Below are 11641 nucleotides of genomic sequence, written 5' to 3'. Positions count from 1 at the left end.
AAAGTGAGATACCACTTTAATGGTTTTATTCTATCTACGACAGGAAGACAGATACCGCTTTCATGACTTTATTTTATCCATGACAAAAAGAGGGATACCACTTGAATGGCTTTTTTTTTATCCACGACATAAAGTGAGATACCACTTTAATGGTTTTATTCTATCTACGACAGGAAGACAGATACCGCTTTCATGACTTTATTTTATCCATGACAAAAAGAGGGATACCACTTGAATGTTTTTTTTTATCCACGACATAAAGTGAGATACCACTTTAATGGTTTTATTCTATCTACGACAGGAAGACAGATACCGCTTTCATGACTTTATTTTATCCACGACAGGAATAGAGGTACCACTTTAATGGTTTTATTTTATCGATGACAAAAAGGGGGATATCATTTTAATGGCTTTATTTTATCCACAACAGGAAGGGAGATACTGCTAATTTTATCGATGACAAAAAGAGGGATATCATTTTAATGAACTTTATTTTATCCACGACAGGAAGAGAGATACAAAGCAGAAATGTCAGATGTAAAGCTTCATATTCCATGCCTATCACATTTGGCCAATGTAGTTATTACTATTTAATAAATTAAACGTTATGTATTAAATGTAGCTAATACTATAAACAGTTAAAATACGTATTGGATAAATCAAAGTTAATACTGTACGTTTCATAAATACGTATAAACTTACGTCTTGTTTAGTAAATGGTAAGTTCTTGCAAAACGTTCACAGAACAATAACACAGCCTGTGGGTTTATGACTACTCATGCTACTGGACAAGTGTTTGTTTGTAATTAAGCACAAAGCTACACAATGGGCTATCTGTGCTCTGCCCACCACGAGTATCGAAACCCGGTTTCTAGCGTTGTAAGTCCGCAGACATACCGCTGTGCCACTGGGTGCACTGAACAAGTGAGATTATGTAGTTGTTTTTAAACACTAGCCTTACATAAGGTGATTTTGCTAAAGTCGGTCTGCCGAAAGACTCTAGAAAAGCTTACGAAGAGAAAAAATACAGGTTACCAGTCTTGAAAAGCAGAAAGATAGTTTAAGAGAAATTTAGAGATAACAAAGGTAGTTTTAAATCTCTGTGGTAAGACGTGTGCTGAAGTATGTAATGTTAGGATAAAGAAACTTAATATAAGTGATAACGACTATGTATATTATATGATCTATACTGATAAACATTGGTTTATGTTAGATTATGTAATGCAAGAATAAAGAATGTTGTTTATAATCTGTAGCTATTTCGTTAATTTATAAAATAATTTTTCATACTATACTAACTGAAGATTGTTTGAAAAATTTGTCAGTTTTACATTTTATTTAAAACAGATTGTGCTTTTCACAAATTTAAAAGAATGCCGTGTATAGTTGGTTGTTTGACACAAATGATTTCGCTGTACTCTGTTTAACGCGTGGAATCGAACCCCGGTTTTAATGTTGAACGTCCGGAGACAAACCGATGACCTACTGAAAGAAAAACCCAAAAGTTTATGTGTTAGTATTATGGATTTCTATAAAGACTTTCAAATTACTAGAAATTCCATCAAATCTATTGAGTTGTGACATGCGTACTTTTATTTCATTTGGGGTGTTTATGCCGAGAAATGTGAAATTTATTGTTTTAAAATTAATATATTGTATTTTATTGTAAACCTTAATAGAAAATGCTTGTTAAATATTCAAGTTAAGGTAGGGTATTTTTAAGAACTACACCTGTTGGGTAGTTTTGCTTAGCTGTGCTAAGAAAAGTTGATATGATTGGTGTTGCTTCTTGGTGGCTAAGCGGTATGTCTGAGACCTTATAAGGCCATAAACCTGGTTTCGATACCCACGGTAGGTAAAGCACAGGTAACCCAATGTGCATTTCTGCGCTTAACGACAATAAAAAACCAAATGTTTTAGTACTGTTATATCATCGATATATCTGCATGTTCGGATAATTTTTAAAACATTAAGGTAGTCTTTCTAGAAAAGTAGTGTATTGTTATTAAAGTTCAAAAAATGATAATTTTGTTACTGATATCATCACCCGTTAATATAATTTGTGTTTCTTTAAAAATAAGTGAGTCGAATCGACTATCATTCCAAACTTCATTCATAAAACATTCCATATGAAGCATGTGAGTAGAAACTGACCGAATATTGAATCTAATTTTAAGTTTAAAGTTACACGATAGCGATTAGAATTATGAAAACAAATTCAACGTTTTTAAATCATTTGCAACTGATTAATCAGGTGGAAAATTCCATCATCAGTGTTAATATCTCAAAAAAATCAGTTCATAATATTCGAACTACAAAAAACAACATTAGCAGTGAGCATTCCAGGAAGTAAATCTTTGGAGATGGTGCCACTATAAAAACATGCTAATTATATACGCACATTAGGTTTATAAGAAACTTCATTTGTACTTCCTGGTTTATTCTCCTGAAGATGGTGGAATTATTTCCACCGAAACATGTAGAGTTTTTAAAAGTTTTTTTAACTTATATTTTTTAAACTTTACAAATATATTATTGTGCAAGTAAAAAACTTTGAGGTCTCTTCTGATTAATTTTTTTAAAATTTATTGCACAAGAACTGCCTGTTTTACGTAGTGAATCTTCTGACCCTTACATACTAACCTAAGCCTAGCATCTAGTCCTAATGACCTACTTATAACTTCATCTCCACAGTTAATTCTGGGCAGTATCCCTGACAAAATTAAACTATGGCCTTTTGCTTTAAATGCCTTTATCAACACTGTGTACTTATTAAGTAGCTTCTCTGACCTACCCTTTTCTACACCATTACCCCTACGTGCACAACAAGAATTACATCTCTACTAGCTCTCTTTATTATATCCCACTGCTCTGTGCCTATATTTTTTCCCTATTTAGCCCACAGACTACTTATCCACATGACTTTTCAAGGAATCATATATAACTATAACCTCCTTTAGTTTATCATACATATCCTTCGCTGACCCTTTTGTTACGACAGCGGATGTCACGTGACGCTGCTGGTGCTGGTAGCGTGCGTGATGAGTTTCTCGAATGATCGGGGAAGTCCGAGTTTGTTCGAGATGACCTCTTCGTTAGTATATAAGCCTGGCAGAGAAAAGCCAGCAGGGATAAACGAATGCAGAGAGAGCAGTAGTTACTTTGAGTTCCGTGTAATTCATGATTCTGTTAGCTACGAGCTAGTGAGCCGTAAAGTGTGTGTTTTGCACACATCGCGAGCGAAGTTATCGAAATTGTGAATCGCTGTGATTTATAGCGTGTATTATAAAAGTTAAGTTCAAAGTAACGAGAAACGTACTGATTATGGAACTACTGTGTACTAAAAGTTTGTATCGAGGAAAAATAAACTGGTTTAATCAAGAAAGGACGTGTATCGCTGAAAATCCTCGGAAAGAATTTTTACCGGAAATAAACAAACAAGCAGATATACAACAAATTGGTGTCAGAGAGTGGGATGGAAAAAGAAACTGAGGGAAACGAGAAGTGACAAATCAAACTACAACTTAGCAGATTTGATGGCAACAATACAAGAACAGCAAAAGAAACAAGAAGAACGAGAAAATAAACAAGAAGAGAGACAACAGCAGTGGCAAGAAAACCTGCAACAGTGGCAGCTCGAACAGCAAAATAAACAAGAAGAGCTATTACAGCAGTGGTTGGAGGAAAAAGAAAAGAAACAAGAAAAACGAGAAAATAAACAAGAAAAAAGACTACAGCAGTGGTTGGAGGAAAAAGAAAAGAAACAAGAAGAGAGATTAATGCAATTGTTGGAGGGAAAAAGAAACAAGAAGAGAGATTGCTGCAGTTGTTGGAGGAAAAAGAAAAGAAACAAGAAGAACGAGAAAATAAACAAGAAGAGAGACAACAGCAGTGGCAAGAAAACGTGCAACAGTGGCAGCTCGAACAGCAAAATAAACAAGAAGAAATATTACAGAAGTGGTTGGAGGAGAAAGAAAATAAATAAGAACGAGAAATTAAACAAGAAAAGAGATTACAGCAGTGGTTGGAGGAGAAACAAAATAAACAAGAAGAGAGACTACAGCAGTGGCAAGAAAACCTGCAACAGTGGCAGCTCGAACAGCAAAATAAACAAGAGTGACTACAGCAGTGGCTGGAGAAGAAAGAAAATAAACAAGAAGAGAGACAACAGCAGTGGCAAGAAAACCTGCAACAGTGGCAGCTCGAACAGCAAAATAAACAAGAGTGACTACAGCAGTGGCTGGAGGAGAAAGAAAATAAACAAGAAGAGAGATTACAGCAGTGGCAACTGGAACAAGATAGGCAACAGGAAGAAATTCTCCAACAGTTGCAGGAAAGTCAACAACAGTGGCAAGAAGTACAAATGGAAAACATTAGTAAATTTCAAAGCGAATTAAATATATTAAAGGATGATTTATTGTCTTTTACACAAGGAGGAAATATTAACCATCGACTTAATCAGCTCCAGACAACTAGAAGCCCCCTCCAGACCCCGTAGCTAAACCCTAATGCAGACATTTTCAGTCCTGTTAGAAGTCACATCGCAGATATGAATGTCAGCAATAGGGGTGATCTAGTATGAAGGAAGCCACAGGAATACAATGGGAAGAAACTATGGGAAACATATAGAGCACAATTTGAGCTCCTGGCAGAAATAAATGGATGGACAAAGGAGCAGAAACCAGTGTACCTGGCAACGAGCCTGAAGGGACAACCACTGGAAATACTTGGACAGTTGTCAGCAGACAACAGGCACAACTATAGAGCACTGGTACCTGCTCAAGAAATCAGGTATAGAACTCAAAATCAGTTCGAAGTCCCCTTTCAGTGGGTCTTCTTCCAATTTTGAATGAAGGTACGTTGCATCTTTGCGCATTTACACGCAAAGTTTCTACTTTGTAGTGTTAGTTTTGCAATTTTTGTGGTCGTATATTTTTACTACTTCATTAGCTTCCTTGCATGCGTATGTGTGCTGCAGTGAAGCTTTTTGTTACTACTTGTTTTCACATTTCTTGCTACCACTGGATACTTAATTGGTTGATCTTCACGAAATTTGGTATGTAGGTTGCGCAGATAAGTGCAAAATTTCATCTTTCTACTCTTCGTTTTGCGGGAGGTATGGCAGGTTTTGCGTTTTGTACCAGTACTTAATCCCCTTTCGACGGATATTCTCCAAATTTTGAATGAAGGTACGTCGTATCGTTGCGCATTTACATGCAAATTTTCAACTTTGTATTGTTAGTTTTGCGATTTTTGTGGTCGTTTATTAGATACTACTTTATTGGCTTCCTTGCATGCGTATGTGTGCTGCAGTGAACCTTTTTGTTACTACTTGTTTCTCGATTTCCTGCTACCACAGGGTACTAATTTGATGGATCTTCCCCAAATCTCGTATGTAGGTTCACTTCCGTAATATCCCCTGGACTGTCTGTAAAAATAGTGTAACAAACTTCCGACGAAGATGGGATTTGAACACACGCGGGCACAGCCCAGTGGATTAGCATTCCATCGCCTTAACCACTCGGCCGCCTCGTCTTGGTTTTAATTTTTTTTCTATAGTGATGATTTAGCATTGATGTCTTTCCTATAACCAATATCTTATAAGACCATGATATTTTAATATTTCTGGAACTGGAAATAAATAATTACAACCAAAGTTTCTATTCAAATTCAACTCGATGCAACAAATATGGCTGTAGTTCTCAAAAGTTCTCAGAGAGGAAGTCTTAAAATAATGAACTATAAACGTTTTTCCGGGAAACCTTTATTAAAAGTACATTAGCACCTGTACATAATAAAACTTATATTGAATATTTAATTTATTTTATGTATCGTGTAAGTAAAAAAATCCAGGTAATCATTCGATTAAAGATGATGAAGAGAAACAAACATTATGCATTTGTACAAAAAAGAAACATAACTGGATATATGTTTTGCAATACTAGATGTTTCAGCAGAATAAATCATCTTCTGAAGGGAACACTGACAGTATAGACGCCTCTTCCTGTAAGACTAAAAAAATAAAACACCTTCGAAAAGGTACGTTGAAAAATGACATGTGAGATTTCAGGCAACCATTACAACCAAGAATTAGTACAATCGAAATTTCATTCATTTTCTAAAACAAACCAAGATAGATTTAATTTGTTGATAACAACTCACTGTTCTGAAGTAAATAATATATATAAGTCTATTTTTCATATGCTTACCTATTCTACTCTACAATTTATATAATAGCAGTGATTTAACGCATAGATATGTACAATCGTAAATAATATTATAAACCAGATGATGCTTGAACGCGAATATCCATAAATATCAGATATTCAATAACTCCTCCTTCACAATATATACATTTTCTTTTTATATTCTATGATTACGCATATTTACGAGAACAATTACCGCTAACAGGTACTGGAGTTAAATACTTTAGTCTCCAGGTTTCGTGATTGGTTAGAATAATGGATCGTACGTATTATTAATTATATCTAATTACACTTTCTACAGCATTGATATTCACTTTCAAATACTTTTGAAGATTTAATATTTGTTGGTAAGTGTGTATATGAGTAAATAGTTTGTATCGCATGTAATGTGTATCTGCCCCATTCCTATTATAAGTACTATTATACTTATGATATTGTTTCAAACCTACGGACCAGCAGACACACACTAAAGAGAAACTCCATTTGAGGTTAATCATTATTAATACAAAAAGACCATTAAACACCTTTTGTTACTTATTTAATAATATAACGTAAGAAATGTTCTTAAAGAATAACGTTCAATTTAACAACGTCATTCTCTTTCGTACCTTTTCGTTGACCTTTCATAACGTGTAGTTCACTTTTGCATATTAACCTTAAATAGGTAACCACTTCAGAGATATCCCTTGTATTGTCTGTAAAATAGTGTAACAAATTTCCGACGAGGATGGGATTCGAACCTACGCAGCATAGCCCAATGGATTTGCAGTCCATCGCCTTAACCACTCAATTACCACTAAAGCTGTCACTAGAAGAAGGTACCCAAGGGAAACACAGTGTGAATGTTAGTAAACTCTAATGGAGAAATTAAGCAATGACATCAAGTACGTATGATCCAGTTATGTAGTTTGTACCCCATTCCTTTCCTATTGGAACTGCCACTGGATGCTGTATATTTAACAACCTGACAGTAGTTGAAGAAATGGATCTGGTTTTTAGTGTTAGCATGCTTGTTGTTCTCATAGGAATTTCATCAGAAGGCAGCATTGCTAATAAGACATTGGTTAAGTAAAGAACCAGTGAGATATGCGGACTGAAAAACTCATGTGCACTTGAGACACATATTCTAAGAGCAATTAGAGCATGACCACATGTGAATCCTATGGAAATGTATATAATTTGAACAAGACAAGCCATTAATTACTTTGTCTCAAAAGGTAGTTTGGGTATAATATTGTTGTAACTGAGCAGTTATTATCCTTTTTCAACCTACATATCTATCTTATCTTTGGATCAACTTGAGTTCATCCAACCTTGCATTTTAAGTCTGTTATTTATGATCAAATTCTTGACAGTTTGGTTATATTTCTCGTCAACAAGTCAGTGGTGCTTTTTCGTTTTTGTGTGTTGAAACCTCCAGGTATATTGGAATTGGCATGGAAAGATGCTTACCAACAATGACATTGAGAAGTAGCCTGATGTACAAAATCTTTAGAGGTCTTGTGACCTGAATGCAGATAAATTTAAGCCTCCATAGGAGCAAGTTTTGTTGACAGGATTATCCAGTATTGATGCTATTGAAAATCTTACTCTTGAATCTAGAGAACCAGTATGACTCCTCTCAAAATCACAACCATTGGATCTTCTACTAGTAAGATGACTCGGTAAAACATTTCCTGCCCACTGCGGGGTACCACTATGTGAGAGCTGTAAGTTGTATTTTATTTTTAATAACAATAGTTTGAAGCTCCAAGATGAAATTCATTCAGAAAAACTAAAAAAAAATATAAACTTTTTCATGCATGAGTGTTTGTATCAAAAATAAACTTTACTCTTCTTGTTGGTAACTATTCAGTTTCCCCTTTTCCATATTTTTTAAATTGAGATGAGCTACGTTAAAAGTTCATTGTTATGTTTAATGTATAATGAGATTAAAGGCTTGGTTGTATATAATTTGTCTTATTTTTGTATATCCTTAATTAGTTTATGATAACATATATTTACACATTTTAGCTGTATGTTGAGAGCATCACTCTCATTTCATTCACTTTTCAATGTTCTTTTTCTTACAATCTATATTCACATTTTAAAACAATACAAGTTATATATATTGAAGGGTATGTCTCTTGCATTATTTTATTATTGAAGTTTTTATTTGTCACTGAAGGTTTTATAATCACTTTTAAAGGTATATTTTTACTATGTTTCTCTCTATACTGTAAATATTTCAAATGCATCTGGTTTACACCCATACTGATATTCTATCTATATGTATGCTATATAACTAGTAAGGGTTTGTCTGTATAGTGAATTTAAATATGCTTTATTCTCCTCAACGTAAGAGGGGTTATTTAGCATTTCTGGTTCATTTTCATGTTTTATCCTATTAAGAGCACTTAGTCTACATTTTTACTATGTTTTGAAAGATTTTGTACCTAATATGGTTGTATGTCTTTTATGTAAATGGTTGTTTTGTAATATTGTAGTTTCTTTTATGTTAATCATTGGTAAAGAATTTGTATGTTGATATGTTATGTGTGGCATTTGATTTTGTAGTATATAAATGTGTTAACTTCTAATTATGATATTTGTTAAAGGGTATTTATTATATATCTGTTGTTTGAGTATGCATCGTTAAACCATTAGTGTGTGTGTATGTGATTGCATCGGTGTTAATGAGTTTATTTTTGTATTTTATGTATTTTTTGTTAAAGGTTATTTTGTCAAGTGTGATTATGTAATGTTTTTTTTTCGTTCAAGGGCTATAACGCCATGTTGGGTGTAAGTGTTTACAGAAGCAATAAAAAGTAAACTCCTCAACCAGAACACGAGTTTAAAGTTTATTGGTTTTAACTTTAAATTAACTGTCGACTTGAGGACAAGTACGAAGTAAGGAAAAGAGGAAAATGTAATACATAATTATACCACACATTTTTATCTTCTTATGTTATTTATTCTGAATTCGTCCTTTATTGACATCATAGGAAAAATTCAAAACCATATAAGATAAACAATTTCACAAATTTTAAAGAGGAAAAGAAAGCTTCAATACAGTGGTAACAATTTGTATAGAATCGTTAACATGAATTAATCCACTTTACAATACATTTTGAATATCATAGGTCCAGTCTATACTGGACATAAAATGTATGAAATGAAGGCAGCAAAAAATAGAAAAAACTGGTAAGTAAACATTGAAAAACAGAACATTTACTAGGAAAGTACTAGATATTACAATGCACATCAAATACAATAAAATAAGGAGGTACAAATTTTCCATTCATAGTTATAAACTATTAATTATGCCATAACTGCCATCTTTGACATTTTTACGTGAGTTCCGAGCTACACATTGTAACAGGATATAAGTTAGTATTTGGAATTTTTTTTTGCTTTAATGTACTTGAAAATGTATAAATTTGGATAGAAAGTTTGTGCTAATCTGGAATTTCTCATATAAGCTACGAATTCCACATATTAAGATATAAAGTAACATTTGGAAATTTTGTTACTATAAGTGACAATTTTGAAGTCCATTGTAATTTGTTATTCACGGTAGTTCAACAGCAAGTCTTAGAGCTTATAACACTAAAAATCTTATTTTGATACCCATAGTAGGCAAAGTACAAGTAGCCAATTGTATAACTCTGCGCTTAACAACAAAACAAATAATTGAAAATATATAACTTTAGCTATAAAATTTGTGCCAATCTGAGCATTCTCATATATTTCGCGAGTGACACGTATCATGGTAAAAACTAATATTTGGAAAATTTGCTGATTTAAATAAAATAAAAATTCCGAAGTACGTTAAAAATATATAGCTTTGGCTAGAAGGTCTGTACTAATCTAAAAATTTTCACAAGAGTTCCCAGTTACACATTGCATCGGGGTATAAATTAGTATTTAGAGGTTAAAATGCAGCTTTAAGTTAAATTTTTGAAGTTTAATATAAGCTGACACTTACGGTCGTTGCAGCATAAGTCCGCCATAAATAAGGAGTTAGAGAGACGGGTTATATTTTGTATATACTGGAAGGTTTTTAGAAATGTTGCTGCTGATTTAAAAAATAATTTTCGAATCCACTATGGGCCTTGTTTACTGTATGTCATGTATTTTAATACTTACTAGCTCACTAGGAAATGTCTTATTATATTCAATATTTGCGCAATATAAAACATCTGGTTAATTGGCTATATATAGGGGAAGTTACGAATATTAGTATACATATAAAAAGTAGAAAGTCGAAATTTCAATGGTTTTTGTTGTTGTTGTTTTCTTCCTAACTCTCTAGCTAGTTGACGTATGAACTTCGACACGTGCTGTGTTCAAAAGTTCATGTATTTTGTAGAAATTATGGTTCAACGTTGCCCCCCCTCAAAATAATTTTGTTGAAATAACGCCACTGTAATTACGTACTCAGTTTTTGTAACATCTAGTCTTTGAGTCAGGGAGATGTGTTTCATGGGTTTATTCTAAAACGAAGCTTTCTGATACCCTTGAAGCCACATTCACACTAGCAAATAAAACCCATACCCCATCCTGTGCCATCCTAGTCCTACACATGAAATATTAATGGCAACACATATTGCACAGTTCCAGATCTGGCTCTTCAACTCTATCAAGCCATCTTCTCCGCGGTTTTCGCGACTTCTGTCGATAGAGAGGGCAGAGGAAAACTGCAAGAATTATACACTTACATTTCTCCTTCTTGAAATATTTGTTAGAAGCTGTTTTTCTCGATTTTTCAATTTCGAATTAAAACCAGAGGTGTGTAAAAATAACACTTTAGAGCTACCTTTCGTCTCCCAAAAATCACTGTCTAAGAGACTTTTCCTTCAATACCAGAACTCATCAGTTGGGTTAGACCAAGGGTCACCATACTTTTTTCACAGCGGGCCAGATAACTGAGAGAATGACGAGCGTGGGCCGCATAACCATTTTGTTCAATACAGTACAGTGAATACACAAAAAATAAAGACAACAAACATATTTATTTACCAAAAAGTCATCAAAGAAGGCGACGTTAGCAATAAGATAGTTATATCACACCCAGTGCGCACATATCCGAATCTCACAAACTAAGCAGCAAAAAAGGCTAGTGAGACTTGTGAAACTGGCGTTTAGCTTTTGAGATATCATTAATATTTGCTTTGGAATTGCTGCATCCAACCAAGAGAATTGTTTTCAAATGTTTATCAGTCAACCTCGTTCGATGTGCTGACTTCACATACTTCATCTTTGAAAATGTTTGCTCACAGACATAAGTTGTTCCAAACACTGATGCCATACCAGAGGCAAATTTCTTCAACTTTGAAAACTCATCATCAGATAAGCAGCGATAAAATTCAACAAGTTTTTCTTCCCTGTGCTTCTTTTGCAACAAGTCATTTGCTTGCAAATCAATGAGCTCCAACTGTAGTTCGACTGGCACG

Source organism: Limulus polyphemus, unplaced genomic scaffold (genome assembly GCF_000517525.1).
Source record: "Limulus polyphemus unplaced genomic scaffold, Limulus_polyphemus-2.1.2 Scaffold4252, whole genome shotgun sequence".
Lineage (NCBI taxonomy): Eukaryota > Metazoa > Arthropoda > Merostomata > Xiphosura > Limulidae > Limulus > Limulus polyphemus.
The sequence above is the reverse complement of the archived record's forward strand: the minus strand, read 5'-3'. Positions refer to the sequence as shown.